A 15,052-nucleotide genomic window follows, 5' to 3' on the forward strand; every position below is an offset into this window, starting at 1 on the left:
CAATATCAAGGATAATCACTTCGTAATTACCTTCGGTGAGGGCTAAAAAATTGGAGAAAAATTGACGAAATAAATCCAAAAAAATGGAAAATACGAAGAACGTAAAAATAAAATCAAATGAAATAAAAAAAAAAATGTGCTCTTTCAAATCGAAAGTTGGGTGAAAATTTTTCAACTCGTGTATAATGTTGGTAAATTTAATTCGGTTAGATCAGGTGAAAGGCTTGCAATATTATGAAATTATTATAATCCCGTACATATCTTTCTAATCGTAAGTAAGTTGTAATCATCAATTGAAGGTGTACGAGGATTTTGGAAGACCTATATAATTGCGGGTATTACCTGCTCGTTTAGAAGATATATAATATGTGCATCGTTAAAGAGGCTGACTGACCTCGTAACACTCTCGTTTACACAGTTAATTGAAGAAAACCTCAATTTATTTCACTCCACAATTCGCAGCCGTATTATACGTATAGAGTCATAGAGTTAAATCGCGGCGTACGCTCATCGTCGTCATTATTATATTTACGTACTTGACGCTATTAATATATTTCATTAATATTTCGAATCAAATAAACGGAAAAGAGGACATTCGATTTCGCGATAAAATTTCGCTGATTCCATGATACTATTATACATTTTAATGGGACGGGAAATAAACTGTATCGATCCAAGTGACACGACCTTTTTATAATAAAAGTTTACAAATTACACTCCGATATGTTTGAACGGGTTGTATAAAATACAGTCTAATTAGTTAATCTATGATACAGGCAGCTCGTTCGATTGATTTAGTACGGCAATTCGAGAAGAATAAAAAAATGAAAAAGAAACCGGATTTATACCCTACGCTCATTCGGATGAGAAGTCACCGATCTTTGGCTAAAATAAAGGTGTACGTAGCGTACGCACAATACGAGTATACGTATTTACACGCACACACATTTGATGTGGGTCATTGATCATTCATTGGGTTACCGGTTCTAGTTTGTTTAAAAAACTAAAACATGCAATGTCAATAAAATTTACCACGGGGGTACGCAAATCTTTATGTAACTCATTATGAATGGTTCCAGTTGTTTTTTTTTTCTCTCATTTTTTTTTTCCTTCTTGCTATAATCATTTACGCATACGTACTATTTATACCATATACATATGTATTATACAATTCGGTCGCGCATCGCCAACCTATATGTTGTGCATATATTATACATGTATCTATAATACACCGATGCATCAACTATATAATCAAGGTTACGCGAGATGCTCACAGTTTGTTCACCGGCTGTATATTGTATACGTACATACGTACGCATATTTTTTTTAATAATCATATCCTCCTCGCTATAATATATAACGTCTAACGAGAGCTTCAATCTTCCCAACGGCTATAGAATATTTAAACATTCATCCGTTGCAATACCCGTACAGCTAACGCGAGGAGCGAGGGGGAAGGGGGGGGGGGGGGGAGGGGAAAGAAAAGAAAAAGTTGATGAAAAAAAAAAGTTTCAAACAAAAGGGGAAAAGAAAAAAAATTACATCATTGCCTGACAGGGTATAACTCGGCAGATGTGTTGTACTCGTGCAAAGTGACATGCTCTACACACACCAATACCGTTGCGTAGTTTACCAAACTCTGAGAAAAACCTTATTCTATGAGCCCATAATTTTTAAATTAATGCGTATATACTTATACGTATATGTATAGTTTAGTGGAAGTGAATGAAGAAAGTTGCTATGCAAATTTACATTCATTATATGATTTTTATTTTATTTAATAGTTTTTTTTTTTTTTTCTTTTTTTTTTGTTGTTTTCGTCATCTTCTCTTTGCATTTTACAAATAACTTCGCTCATGTGTATACCTATGTATAGTTATACTTGTATCAACCGCATTACGCACGTCACAATGTGTGCATACAATATTGTCACTTGACAAATTGCTTCTAGCGCAATAAACAGTCAACCGACTAATATTTATTTGCGCGTCGGTTGAAGGGAAATGAAGAGAAAAGAAATAAAATAAATAAAATAAAATTCGCTCAGAAGCGTAGTGGTATACGTAAGAAGGTCTGCAGAGAAATATAAAATCGTACAATTATTAGGAACAAGAATTACGTCAAGTTTGTAACCATACGTATGGAATACAGAACTAATGCAATGTACCGCGCGTTGCCCCGGGGTGTTGATTTTTTTTTTTAATTTTCTTGAGAAAAAATAAAACGAGAGAATAAAGAAAAAAAGGAGCGCAGGGAGTCGACGAGTGAGAAACAAAATGCTGGTTGAAATGAAATTGTAAACGACGAGTAAAAGTGAAATAGGTACCACTGTATACATATAGCCGACGCATTCCACATATGGACCGCAAATCGTTCGTACTTCTTCACCGGGCTACTTATGCGCTTGGCCATTGGCTCCGAGGGAAAACTATGTAAGATCTTCGATACATAGATGCACGGTTTATCTATATCTATATCATCGTCATGATCATCATCATCATCCGGTCGAATGCTCGAGGGCAGAAAGGCAAAGTCCTTCTGTCAGCGGAGTCGTTGGGTTCATCCTCTCTTCATTTCTCTCTCATTCCGTATCGTGCCATTGGACGACGACGACGACGACGACGACGACGACCACCATTTGGATTGCCGTGCAGTCGTCATCGACGATGGAACAGGTGAATCAATTACGATCCACTCTACATGGCCTTAACGTATAGAGCGTTGCAGATCTCTATAAACGCTGCGGTCGAAAAGGTGAAACATTAGGCTGGGCTTATTTTATACGTGACCGAAAAATAAAAAGAAAAAAAATAATTCCTAAATTAACGTATACCGTAATCGTCTGTGATTTTACCAATTTTGTTTTTTAAATTACCGTACGAGTTGCGAAAAACGTTTGTCAATGGGTATTATACCGCGCACGAAACACGCGGATAATGGTCCGACGATTTGACGCGAAAGGCACCCTGCATCATGTACATCGAAACTCGATAAATTACAAGATCATGTATACCCACGCGAATAAAACGTTTGATCTTATTTATTTGATATGAATATATATAAATACGCATTTATTCCAGTTCCTAATTGGGGCCGTAATTGATTTTGTAATTTCCAGTCTGCGGTAGAACTCCGCGAAAAGCTTTTCGCCGCATCGGACGCACACGTGAGAAAATGAGTATGCGATCGTAAATGTCACATCTCATAGACGGTAAGAAGTGGCCGCGATTCAACTTATTCCGCGTTGATGAGCCTCCGCGACGATTGAACTGGATCAAATCCTTGTCGGATCGATGCGAAACTCGAAGAATTGCGCAAGACGCGTTTCTTCTCGTGGTTGATTTTTTTTTTTTTTCTATTCGACAGTCGCTGCGAGAATGATTAGGATGTCGAGGTCATTCGGATCGATTGCATTTAGCCGAAAGATTTCGAGGTAAAACGAACGTAATGCAATCGTTTAGAAATCACATCGTAAAAAGAACGAAAACGAAGGAGCAAAAAGATGAAAACTTCTCACAGTTACAGCTAGAAATGTCAATGGCCAGAATTAGAATATCGCGCGACCATCGATGCTATCTGAAACGTGGACTCGAGAATTTGGAGGAGATCATAGTCGATTCCAGATGTACGGCATATACCCTGCATTGAAATCGCTCGATGAAAGTTTATGGATTCGAGATAGCGTGAGGTGAATCTATTTAAAAAGTCCGAAACATGCGTGAAATTGATTCGCGAACTTTGCAAAACTCGTTGGAAATCGAGAAGACGAGAGTGAATTTCTGGGATTGTTACAGAAACGCAATCATCGCGTCTACGTTTATAAATATGTTCCTTCTCGTCCATTTTATACTATATTTTGCGCGAAACTTTCATCGCATACGTATACCTGTGTATAGCAACGCATGGTTAAAAAGTGTAACATTTGGAAACAAAACGTTGAGTAGTTTGCATTATTAGCTAATTTAAAATACTCGAGTTTAGAATAAAACGAGCACCTCTCAGACCTTTAACCTTTAACTCTCTAGGAACTAGGAAGTAGGGAAGAAAAGCAAGATCACCGTACGCGATGATCGTGGATAAATAAGTGACTTTCAACCGCGCTATTACGTTACCGACCACTTCACCGATCGATCGCCGACGAAAGAAATCCAAAAAAAAATCTAAATAAAAATCAAATCGAAGCATAAAAATAGAAATCTTACACCCCGACATAAAACTAACGGCCTATTGTTGTGTCAACGTATTTCGCATTCTCCTGATGTTATTACCACTAACGATTTTCTCGATCCTCGCCCATAGAGAACAGCGATGAGAGTCGTTCGTTGTTGAAATTCGCACTCGATAGTAGTAAAAGAACGAATATATCTTTCTTCGATTTTAGATGCCCACCGGCACTTAATGCGAATAGACGTGTAGCGACGGTTTCCCTTTCGAAGACACGAGTCGATAACCTAATCTGTATTTGATGCATTCAAGGTGCAACGATCATACAGAAATGTTGAGAAAACGCCAGCCAACGATGGCGCAATTTGCTGTGTCTACCTGACACGACACTTCGACGTTAGTTCCTGGTGATCCTCCTTCCTGACTGCAATTGATCATCGCTTCCTAGTGACCCGCATTGTAAAGGCTACTCACTTCCCATTCGCTTCGATACTCTCATAGGTATGTACCCGTGCATATAGATACGCGACGTATGCAATCGCGGAATTCCCGATGTTCGACTCTCACTGATTCCGACTCGTAATTTTCCCATACATTTTTTTTTTTCATTTCGATTACAATTTCTCGCATCGGTTTTGCCCGGCGGACGATATCGAGGGTTGGTGTTCGCTAGTCGGTTTTGTGTATTGAGAAATTTTCGCTACAGATTCGGAGCAAATGCGACGCGATCAGTAGCCAGAGGGGACGCGACGCGCACGGGGAAGCGTCATCGGCGTCTTTCGTTTGAGGAGGACGCGCGACGCGAGGCGTCGGGGCGCTCATTTCTATGGATGAAGAAAGTTAAGGATTTTCACCTCTTAGAGAAAGCATATCATACGTGTCCGCCTCACCACACTCGCAAGTTAAGATTCTTCGTGATCTCTTCCTTCGCGCAACCGAGGCGCTATATTATTCAGACACATCTTTCCTTATTTTTCATTCTTACGGTACACGCGTATACACACACACGATATGAAGCAACCGACGCGTTCACAAATCAACGTCGCATATAACAACAAGCGTTCGGTAACCACACGTGTAACTCCGTAAAATCGGCCAGCTCCCTCGTTTGTCAAGCAGTTGGGTAAATCAGACGGGAAAAATATTTCAGGGAAAATGGGTAAAACTGTATAATTTCTGAACATAAAATCACGAGAAGGAAATCTTCGAACTGCTTTTGATACTTGAGAAAAAAGGAATTCGGAATTCGATGTGACGAGCGACGTTATATGTGTGTAGACCTATGCAATTATCGTCCGGCAGGTTGATTCCGGGTTGAATCGATCACGTTTTTGATTCCGTACGGAGTAAAGTTACCAAATATTTTTCGCATCGGGTATGTATGTTTAGAAATTCAAAGATTCCGACTACGTTTAGTGTGTCATTGGGTCAGATATTTCATCTCGGGCCGTTAGAACCCAGATGACGATGATTCTGGGCAGACAGTTATAGTTCGATGTAGGTTGAATCAGCGGTTCGAAGAAGTGCATCGTCGCACTCGATTTACACGTGTCCCTGTCCCATTGTAAGAAAAAATTCTCGAAAGACGGACAATTTTTCAAACAATCCCGATTCTCGAAGGGAGTGCGTGCGGAAAGGATTGCGCAATATTTCACACTTTTAATTGATAATTTCGTTGCTTCTTGTTAATCGCCCGTTACGGATTACGTCTGCTTGTTGTTGATTCACGTAATATTGTACGCGTATATTGTACGCCCAGATGTTATACTCTCTTACCATTCTACTTCGCTCATTTCATGCTACGTTAACGTTGTTCTTGGTCCGTGAAACGTAGTCTCGGCAGTGTTTCTTCCCCGTTGTATGTAAGAGATTTCCTAAGTCCGTGAGAGGATTATAACTCACTTGAAATTATACGAATATTATTATGTATTATACTTTCGTAGGAAGCGAAAAAAAAAAAGAAAAGAATTATTCATTGAGCATTTTTTTTTTCTGTTTTTCGTTCCTTCCTTCGGCTTGGAATGCGCGTAGATGTGGCTTTTGATGAAATTATCATCCGAAACATGACTCAAACGTACGGCGTACGGTTACCCGTAACACCGTGAATATATTATTAAAATGAAAATGAAAATTAAAAATCACTTTTTTATATTGTAGTTACCTACCGGCAAACCGACTGGAATATAGGAATTTCTAATCTCGTTGCGTAATTTATGAAAACGGCAATGAATGTTTATATTTATAACGGCAATTTTATTACCGCCCGCTAATTCTGAAATTCGGTTGTAAATACGTATCAGCTGTATCTGAGTATGTTTTTGGTTAATTATTTCGAATACATAGCCACTCGTGAATTTCCTTATAAATTTTTATTCGGTGAAAATTATTCCGTTTGTATTTATAATCACACCGAATTCCGTGGATAATAAAATCCTCATTCGAAAAAGAGATGTTCACACGAACTCGCGTGCGAGACTTTTTTATACCATAGAAAACCCTTTGAACAAAAATGATGATCAAAAGTATTTTCACCGCAGGAATTCGTATAAGCAAAACAAATTGATCTATCTATTGAAGTGACAAAGTTGTGGCCAATTTTTCGTCGTTGGACACGGAAAAAAATTAGATATACTAAATGTTTCATGATGAGTGAAAAAAAAAAGAATTGTTCAAGACCGTGTGTAAGTTATTCAGATTTTTTTTGTGCAAAAGAATGATTCAAAATATTACTTCTTATTCTAATTAATTTTTTCGAAATGAGTATTTGTAATTTCGTTCTTTAAAAATTGACACGCCGGTATAAACATACGCTTGTGTCCAATTGTGCACAGACAAATATGTATAGGTACGTGATTAGGTCGCAATTAGGTTACTTACGAGATACCTAGTCTAGAAACAGTCATTTGTAGATGAACGTAAGAATTGCATGTTAGGTCGGTTGCACGAGCGTTCACCTTACATACATACATGTGTATATATTGTTTGACATGACAGCCAAGATGACGTTGAATGACTTCATGACTTGTCTTTCGACGACGGTTTTCACCCAGCATCGTCATGATTCAAGAAACGGTGTACGGTATGAGCGTAATAACGAGTGCTGCCGACGCATGTTCTGTAAAATGATCATTTCAATAACTACGATAATATTGACAAAAATAACCGATTAGGATGTATACATATACGTACGTTGGAATTGCGCAAAATGGAATAGAGAGAGGAACGTTGAAAAAAAGAAGGCAGAGCAAAAAAAAAATGAATCTTGTAGGTTTTCAACTTGTAAATAGAAAGGATGCTAGAAAATATGAGGTGTAAATTGGAGATGTATAATATGGAGGCTCTTGCTGCATAATGTATAACGTATAGGTAGGTAGATATACGATGTAATATACTTGACCGTATATTACATACCTATGTACACCTATTTACATTCGCATAGTATTATATTTCGATGAATATATCTATATCATTGGCATTTACGACCTCACTAAATGACTAATTTCAAAGTTTCGTAAAACTGATGATCATTTCTCGGGTCAGCAGGCGCAACTGGTAGACTATATTATGAAACCACCATCTGCTCACAACATGATATTTTATTTGAATTTAGTTATTCTTATTTCACTCTTTCCTTGTCAATATAATTTCCTTTTTTTTTCATTCGTTATTCTCCCGTAGGAAAATAATTTTTCTCACTCTACTCTGTAAAATCAATTAGATTATAATTAACGATCAAATTTTGATGAAGCGTGTGAATCTGTTTTTTTTTTTCACAAGTATTCATCCATACATAAAACTGTGAGTGTGTGAAAAAAAGAACATTTTTTAATGTAAAGCACAAGCTAGTGATTTTCGTAATAGCCCTCTCAAGTAGACGTATGGTAAATTATAATATAATTTCTGCAGAACGTATAGTAGAACTGTTGCATAAAGGTAATTTACGCCATCTTTTGTTTTAGCAAAAGTCACAGCGGTCCGCGCGCGCGCTTCCATAATATATTCCTGGATGAATCTACTTGTAAAAACGAATCCACGTTACCCACGTAGACGTATAGAGTCGACGACTCGCAGAGTGAGTATAAAAACTAGGTAGATCATTACGCGATAAGAATTAACCAACAAATTATTATACTTTTCATACGGTGCGGTACGTATACATATAACTATTTAAAGCCATAGCTGGCTTCGAATCCTGCAGTCATGCGGTTCGTCCTCGTCTCATCGTCTTCGTGAATTTTTATTCTGCAAAGTACACGTATGTAGATATACGTGTACGCAGGTATTCAGTACATAACTATACCTACGAATTTGCTTCAGATTATAATCGTGGGAAAAAATGGTCGGGAAATATGATGATTTATATCGCGCGAAACATTCGCGTCTGAACTGAAGTTGCGTGCGTGCGATGGAATGGGTCTTATACCACCATACCCATACGTATATATCCCCGTAAAATTTTTCCATCGTTCACTCGTATTTGTAATTATATATTTTTCGATTCAACCGTAGCAATGAGAAATATTTTTCTCTTCTATTTTCTTTGGAAACCGATAAAGAAAGATTCGATTCGACGGCAATGATTTTTTGATTCATAATTCATACGAGGGGTGCCGAATAAATTAGAAAAAAAAAAAAAAAATTAGCTCCAGTTGATTAACATTTTATACGGTATATACATATGTACGGTATAATTATGTCGGGTGAAATATACAAGCGGTATCACAATTATTATTACTATTATCATTGTTATCATTATACGAGGTGCAAACGAGTTGAACCGTGAAAATAAATGCCAGTTTCAACTCATTGTGGTTGTTCTCGTAACCTAGGAAGAGAAATTATGAGAATCTTCGCGGTGAGAATTGTGTCCACGTGTGTATATATATATTATGTACGAATTTGTATGTAATGCCGTGTATGTTTTATTTATTTATTTATTTAATTATTCCTCCACCATATACCGCTCACCGTACGGTAGCCCTGTTGCTACAGGACCCAACTTACAATTAGCTTGTGGATATTAAGTTTTATATTACCGCTGATAACATTCGTTCGAACAATGATCGAATTCTTCATCGCCCATGTTTTTTTTTCTACAATTTTTGATTTTAGGGAACCGCACGTGATTTGCATAAAAAAAAAAAAATCCGCATAACACGTGATAATCGCCATAGAGTTGCACGAATGTAATACACACATACGCTGTAACGTTTATATTAATTTTAAAAAGTCGAAAAGGAAGTCGAACGGGCCTGATTTCGGTTATATCTTTCAATTCGTTTCTCGATTTCATTTTATTTCTTATTATTTTTTATCGCTAAACGATCAAAAGCGGACTACAGCACGGTCCGGGTATAAGACTTTCAAAAAGTACAGGTACGCGTAGGTACACCGGACGAGGCCTCATTGATCGAAATATCGTCGAGAGAAAATAAATAAAGAATTGTAACAAAAAAAAATGGCGGCGAGAGGGAATTTTATTCCGGGCGAAAATTGGAGCCGATTCTCAACTATTACGGTAGTCATTCGTTACGTGGATTCACCCATCCATTTCTAATACCCCCAAGCGATGGTACAAAGTGGGCAATTTATTGGATAACTGGTATATATGGTCTGTAAGGTATTGTAGAATATATATCCTCATCCACTCTATTCCGATATTTCTTCAACGATTTTCCGATCCCAGCATATAATATACATGATTTTTTCTTTCTTTCTTCCAATAACTCGTTTCCCTCTGTACACGTGTACAGAGTCTCGGTCTCTCACAGTGTCGGCCACGATTACGACAACGAGCAACGTACATCTCAGCGTCTCATCGCCCGTGGACGAGGTTGAAAGTAAGTCTGTTGAAGAGAAATAGAAGAAAGTATAATTATAATAATAGAAAATAATATTCAAATTGATAATCATGATAATGACGACGATTATCGAACGACGAGCACCACGTGCGTACAATTATTCATTCTTCGTCCACGCGAAATTACTATTTGGATGTTACGTCTGTATAGTACGCCCGGTTGGGTCGATTGTGAATCGCCTGGCGGTCAAACGCGCGTTGTTCGACAACAACGTCGATGCCGAAGAAAGATCCACGAGAAAATGTGTATTTTTCTCTTGTTTGCTATTTCGTAAAATTTTATTAACCATAACTTCGGATTGATCTTATTACAGCTCCTACTAGACCACGACGCCAGGTGAAATAATTTCCGTTTCATTATTTTTTTCTGTTCATTTTTGTTTCTGGTATTTTATTATATTCATTATGCTCGTTCCCTCGTTTTGCTCCCCCCCTTCTTTTCTATCTCTAAAGTTTAGAGCGTTAAATTGTTCGATTTATTGTGCTACTCGCGCTCGAACCAATCGCGTGTCATTACGGCAATCACGTTCTACCCTACGTATACGTATACTACTTACATACCTACCTGCTGCAGGCCATATAATTCAGTTGTATGTACGTGTATACGTGTGTCTATATATATATATTTACTTATTTATGTACTTGTATATACGTGTAAAGACGGTGTACTGTACTCTGCAGTAAGAGTCTTGAGATGACCAGATGACCGGCAACTTTCACATTCTGTAACCGCGGAGTATAACAGAGCCACGTTGTTTGATGTTCTTCTTTTTGTCCTTCGCCTGCAGTGAGCTTGCTGCAGCAGAAGAGACGGTTGCATAGCACACGTATATAATTTTCGAATGTATGCACGTTGTACGTAATTATATACCTATGTACATCTTTATAATGTGATTACTACCGTACAGTAGACTACATTTATTAGGCGTGATCAGAAATTGCAATTTTTTCGATCATGAAACAATCCGAACAGTTTCCTGAAACCACTTCTTTCTTCTTTCGCGTTTGGCCGTTGAAACTGAATCGATTACAATACGAGAAAGAAAAAAAAGAAATTTCTTTTCTCCAAACCTTCTTTACGATATTCGTAAAGTATACCGTGCGTTTTTATTCATAAAGTTTTTATGAATCATTAATTTTCCGATAATACTTATCTCATTTATTCATTTATTTTCATTCTTTTTCGTATAATTATATCGTCGAAATTTTTTTATAATCATTTTACGATTCTCAACAGACGTCCAAGTTCGGAAACCGTCGGCGACGATTCATCGCACTTTTTCTTTATTTATCTTCAATTCTCCCTGTTTTCTGTACGCGTAATAAATTCAGTGGGTAGGTTTTTCGGCCGTTCATTATGTGTATGTCCGGCGATAGAATCTTTGATCGATGATGTTAGATCCGCGCGATCGGGTATAGGTATCGTACAAGTTGTTCGTTGGGCGCCTGAAATGATCTCATCCTCAAGTGGATCCATATACATACAAGAATGGAATGACCGGTGTGGTTAATAATGGGAAGGTGAAAGTTCGACGTCTTGGAACGAAATCTGTTCCAATTTTTTTTGTGATTTAAATGTTTGTCCTTTTTCTTATTTTATTTCTTTTCTTGTACACCGGGTGGTAATCGAAAGTCGTGTCCATATATATATATGTATAGTCCTATTTTTGCGAAGGTTCCGTTTCAATACAATTTACCGTATGCAAGAGGCGATGCTGCAGAGCACCCAGTATTTCCGGTATTCTAGTCGATTTCATAGGGAAGATGAGATTACATGAGGTGCGATATACAGGGGAAATATATACATGTGCATCACTTCGACTGAATTTAGATTTTTTTATTCTTTGTTTTAATTTTTGCAGAAAGTAACCGACACTGTAACGATGACGCTCTTTTCAGTTCCAGCTCCTGTCTTTCCGCTGTAGCCGCTGGAATGTAAGTTTCATTTTGCAGGAGTGACGTCACCGGTGAGTATACTTCACTCGATGCTTTCTTTCCATATATACATTATATTTCGTATCAGACACTCTCCGCGGGCGTAATTTTTTCTTTCACTAATAATTACAAGCTTTCCCACCTGCCCCTGTATTGGCGAGGAGTTTTTTCTTCTCGTGTTCTTTTTTTCACGAATCCGCATACTGCGGTGTTCCAAACTCCGTGTGTGCATCTCGTGCGACAACCCGATTCCTCGATGAGTTGAATAAAAGTTTTTTTTCTTCGATATCAAAATTGTCGTTCGTCCAAAGAACGAATCAGTTATCTTCACGGCATTAGAACCGCTCGTTTGATATATAACACCCAGTACATATATTTATAAAATTTGATCGGTGTGGAGTTGATTGATTGTACGTTGAAAAGGTTATCGAACAGAAATATATGTGTATTACGAACTCGATGGGTCGTTCACCGTTCAGGTTTTCTTGCAGGTGATAAATTTCTTTGAACTTCATAAACCTTGACCATCGGCTATACGCCTGATTTAAAATTCGTAACTGTGAACTAGCTGCTATACTAAACATCACGCCTTAATTTATGCGCAATCACCTCGCCACAGAAATATTATAATCTGGTTTCACGCTCATCGAATCGTGTGGACATTCTTCAATTGATTAACGTACGATCTGGAATAATGGGGAGCGAATTGGACAATTTTCTTACAAATGTTACTTTATTTTATTTATTTTTTTTTTTTTCAGTAATTACGAACGATCTATCTGGATCAAATTTGCTCTCGAATGAAGAGATAATTCTTCTACTACCTATTTACGTCATAAGGCTGAAGGTGATAGGAAAAAAAAAACAAATGAATGATGATCGCAGACCGTACTTAGGAATAGATTTTATAAGACGATAGTAAAAAGCTGGGGCCCCATATTTGATCTTGTTCGGAATGCCCCACATACCGATCGCTAAACACAGATAACATCGTTAATTTGAATATGATGAGCCAACATTTAGGTTTCTAAGTTCACATTTCCTCGTTCCCATGAGACTTCACTTCTTTCTCCTTAAAAGCCTTTACGATTTTATCGTGCAACCTGCGTCACGTTACGTTACAATTTTCAGATTCGAATTGCACACTTTGCGACAAAAAGGAAAAAGAAAGAAAACAAAAAAAACGAAAGAAAGATCTTCAGTTCACGCGAACAATCGAAGAGAGATAACCACATCTCCCTGTCAATTCTGTTGTTCCTTTTTGGAAATCACGTGCTCCTGGAACAATCATAGAACATCGCAACACGCGCGGGGTGAGCGAGAAATTTTAACTTTTGGCAAACTTTCAATTTCACATTCAAGTGCGTTAATTCCTCTTCCTCACTATATTCGATGTACGATTTTCGCTCACCCCGTACAATACTCAATTATACCACATACACCACCAGCTATACACCGATTGAAGTACGAAGAACCTTTTAGTATCGGGTGAGATGAATCGAACACTTGTCGCTTTTTATTTATTCATTTATTTCTCATTTTATTTCACGTGCATACAATTTCTGTGCACGTGTACGTGAATACATGTGTAAAAATGGCGAACACTCGCTCGATGAGGTGTACGTGCATTATACGTTCGCGAATGTGTGGCATGTATATCGTAAGGAATATGAAGACGAGGTCGTGGGAAGCACGGACCGACGGTGAAAGTTCCCCTATAGGTGTACTAAACTTACTTTAACACAATCGCGCGATACGTGTATAGGTACCTGTATTACGGATATATAGAGTTTCAGGTATTATACGGCGCACACATTTCAAACGAATCTCTGCCAAAGCATCAGCAAAAGTAACATAACACGCAAAATTATACGGGGCGCGCGCGCGGAGAAAAGCGAGGCTCGCATTCGCCGGGCTGCAGCTTCCGTTTCCGGATGAATAAACATACTCGCGGCAGATGTATCTTCCTCATTCTAATTTATGTGCATATTACACTGCAACGGCCATTCGATCGCTTCTCTTATCCTTTCACGATTTCAAAACTCGCGTAGGTACGACGCCGAGTAATTTGCAAATTACAAATTGATACGTAATAATTATTGAGACGAATAATAAAAAGATATTGAAAAAACGAAAAATGTATATATATGTACATTAGTTCTGCAGACGTGCGGTGTAATAATAACGTGAGTCGCCGAGAGCGCGTTAATTATTGTTATTATTAAATTTTTTGTTAATTAAACTGCAGAATTATCGTCGCGGGTTAATGGCGAATTTCACCTTCGCCATGGCAGAATTAAACGAGCCGCAATGGAGTTTGGATAATGCAATATTGTTAATCAACTTGATGAATCTGGGCAGTCTGTTTTTTTTTTTTTTATTATTATTATTACGGGGAACGGTTGTCTTCATAATTTTGTGCAATAAATCTGCTCGTACTTTTAGTTAGACGATCTCAAGATCTGTAGCAGGTTTCGAATGCTGCAACTTCGTGATCCTCGGAAGCTGTAGATTTTATTACAAGACTTCACCTCACTTGTTGGTGGTATAAACCATTGAGTCTGTTCTCAATGGGATAACCGCACTGAAATCTTGAGAAATCGTCACTCAATTATCGTAACACACGAATGTCGGACTTCCATTTAGTTAGCGAGAACATTCTTTGAAATGATGAATTGTATCTTGATTCGATATCCGATATTATGTACCCTCGATATGCGTCACGTTTATGTATAAGAACCACGTGTGCGCGTACATAGTAGATATTTAAATTTTCAACGTGGGCGGCAGAATTTTGATGGCCAAAATTTTTAACTGTCCTCAGTTGATTCGGATCCTCCGCGTGTGAGGTGGTGTCTCTTTTTTTTTCACATTTTTTCTCTATGAAAATATATGAAAAGGTATCAAGTGAAATTTCTTTCGGTAAATTTATTCAATGGCGCATGTAATAACGGCTACTATGTACCGCGCAATTATAACAGCTTTCGCAGTCGTTGCTAAAACCTGCAACAAATGGGCATTCTATTTCATTCTACTGCAGTAACAGAAGAAACTGCTCCGATGTCACAACTTGAATATACAATTCTTTTCATA

The 15,052-nt window shown here is 37.8% G+C and overlaps 1 long non-coding RNA gene across 1 annotated transcript; it reads left to right on the forward strand.

The window, feature by feature from the left end:
- Positions 1-4,088: 4,088 nt before the first annotated feature.
- Positions 4,089-13,733, forward strand: LOC125501011. Its single transcript, XR_007278473.1, has 3 exons — positions 4,089-4,665; positions 8,124-8,236; positions 11,887-13,733. It is a non-coding gene; the product is annotated as an uncharacterized LOC125501011 (long non-coding RNA).
- The last annotated feature ends 1,319 nt before the right edge of the window (positions 13,734-15,052 follow it).

This window comes from Athalia rosae, chromosome 5, assembly GCF_917208135.1.
Source record: "Athalia rosae chromosome 5, iyAthRosa1.1, whole genome shotgun sequence".
Lineage (NCBI taxonomy): Eukaryota > Metazoa > Arthropoda > Insecta > Hymenoptera > Athaliidae > Athalia > Athalia rosae.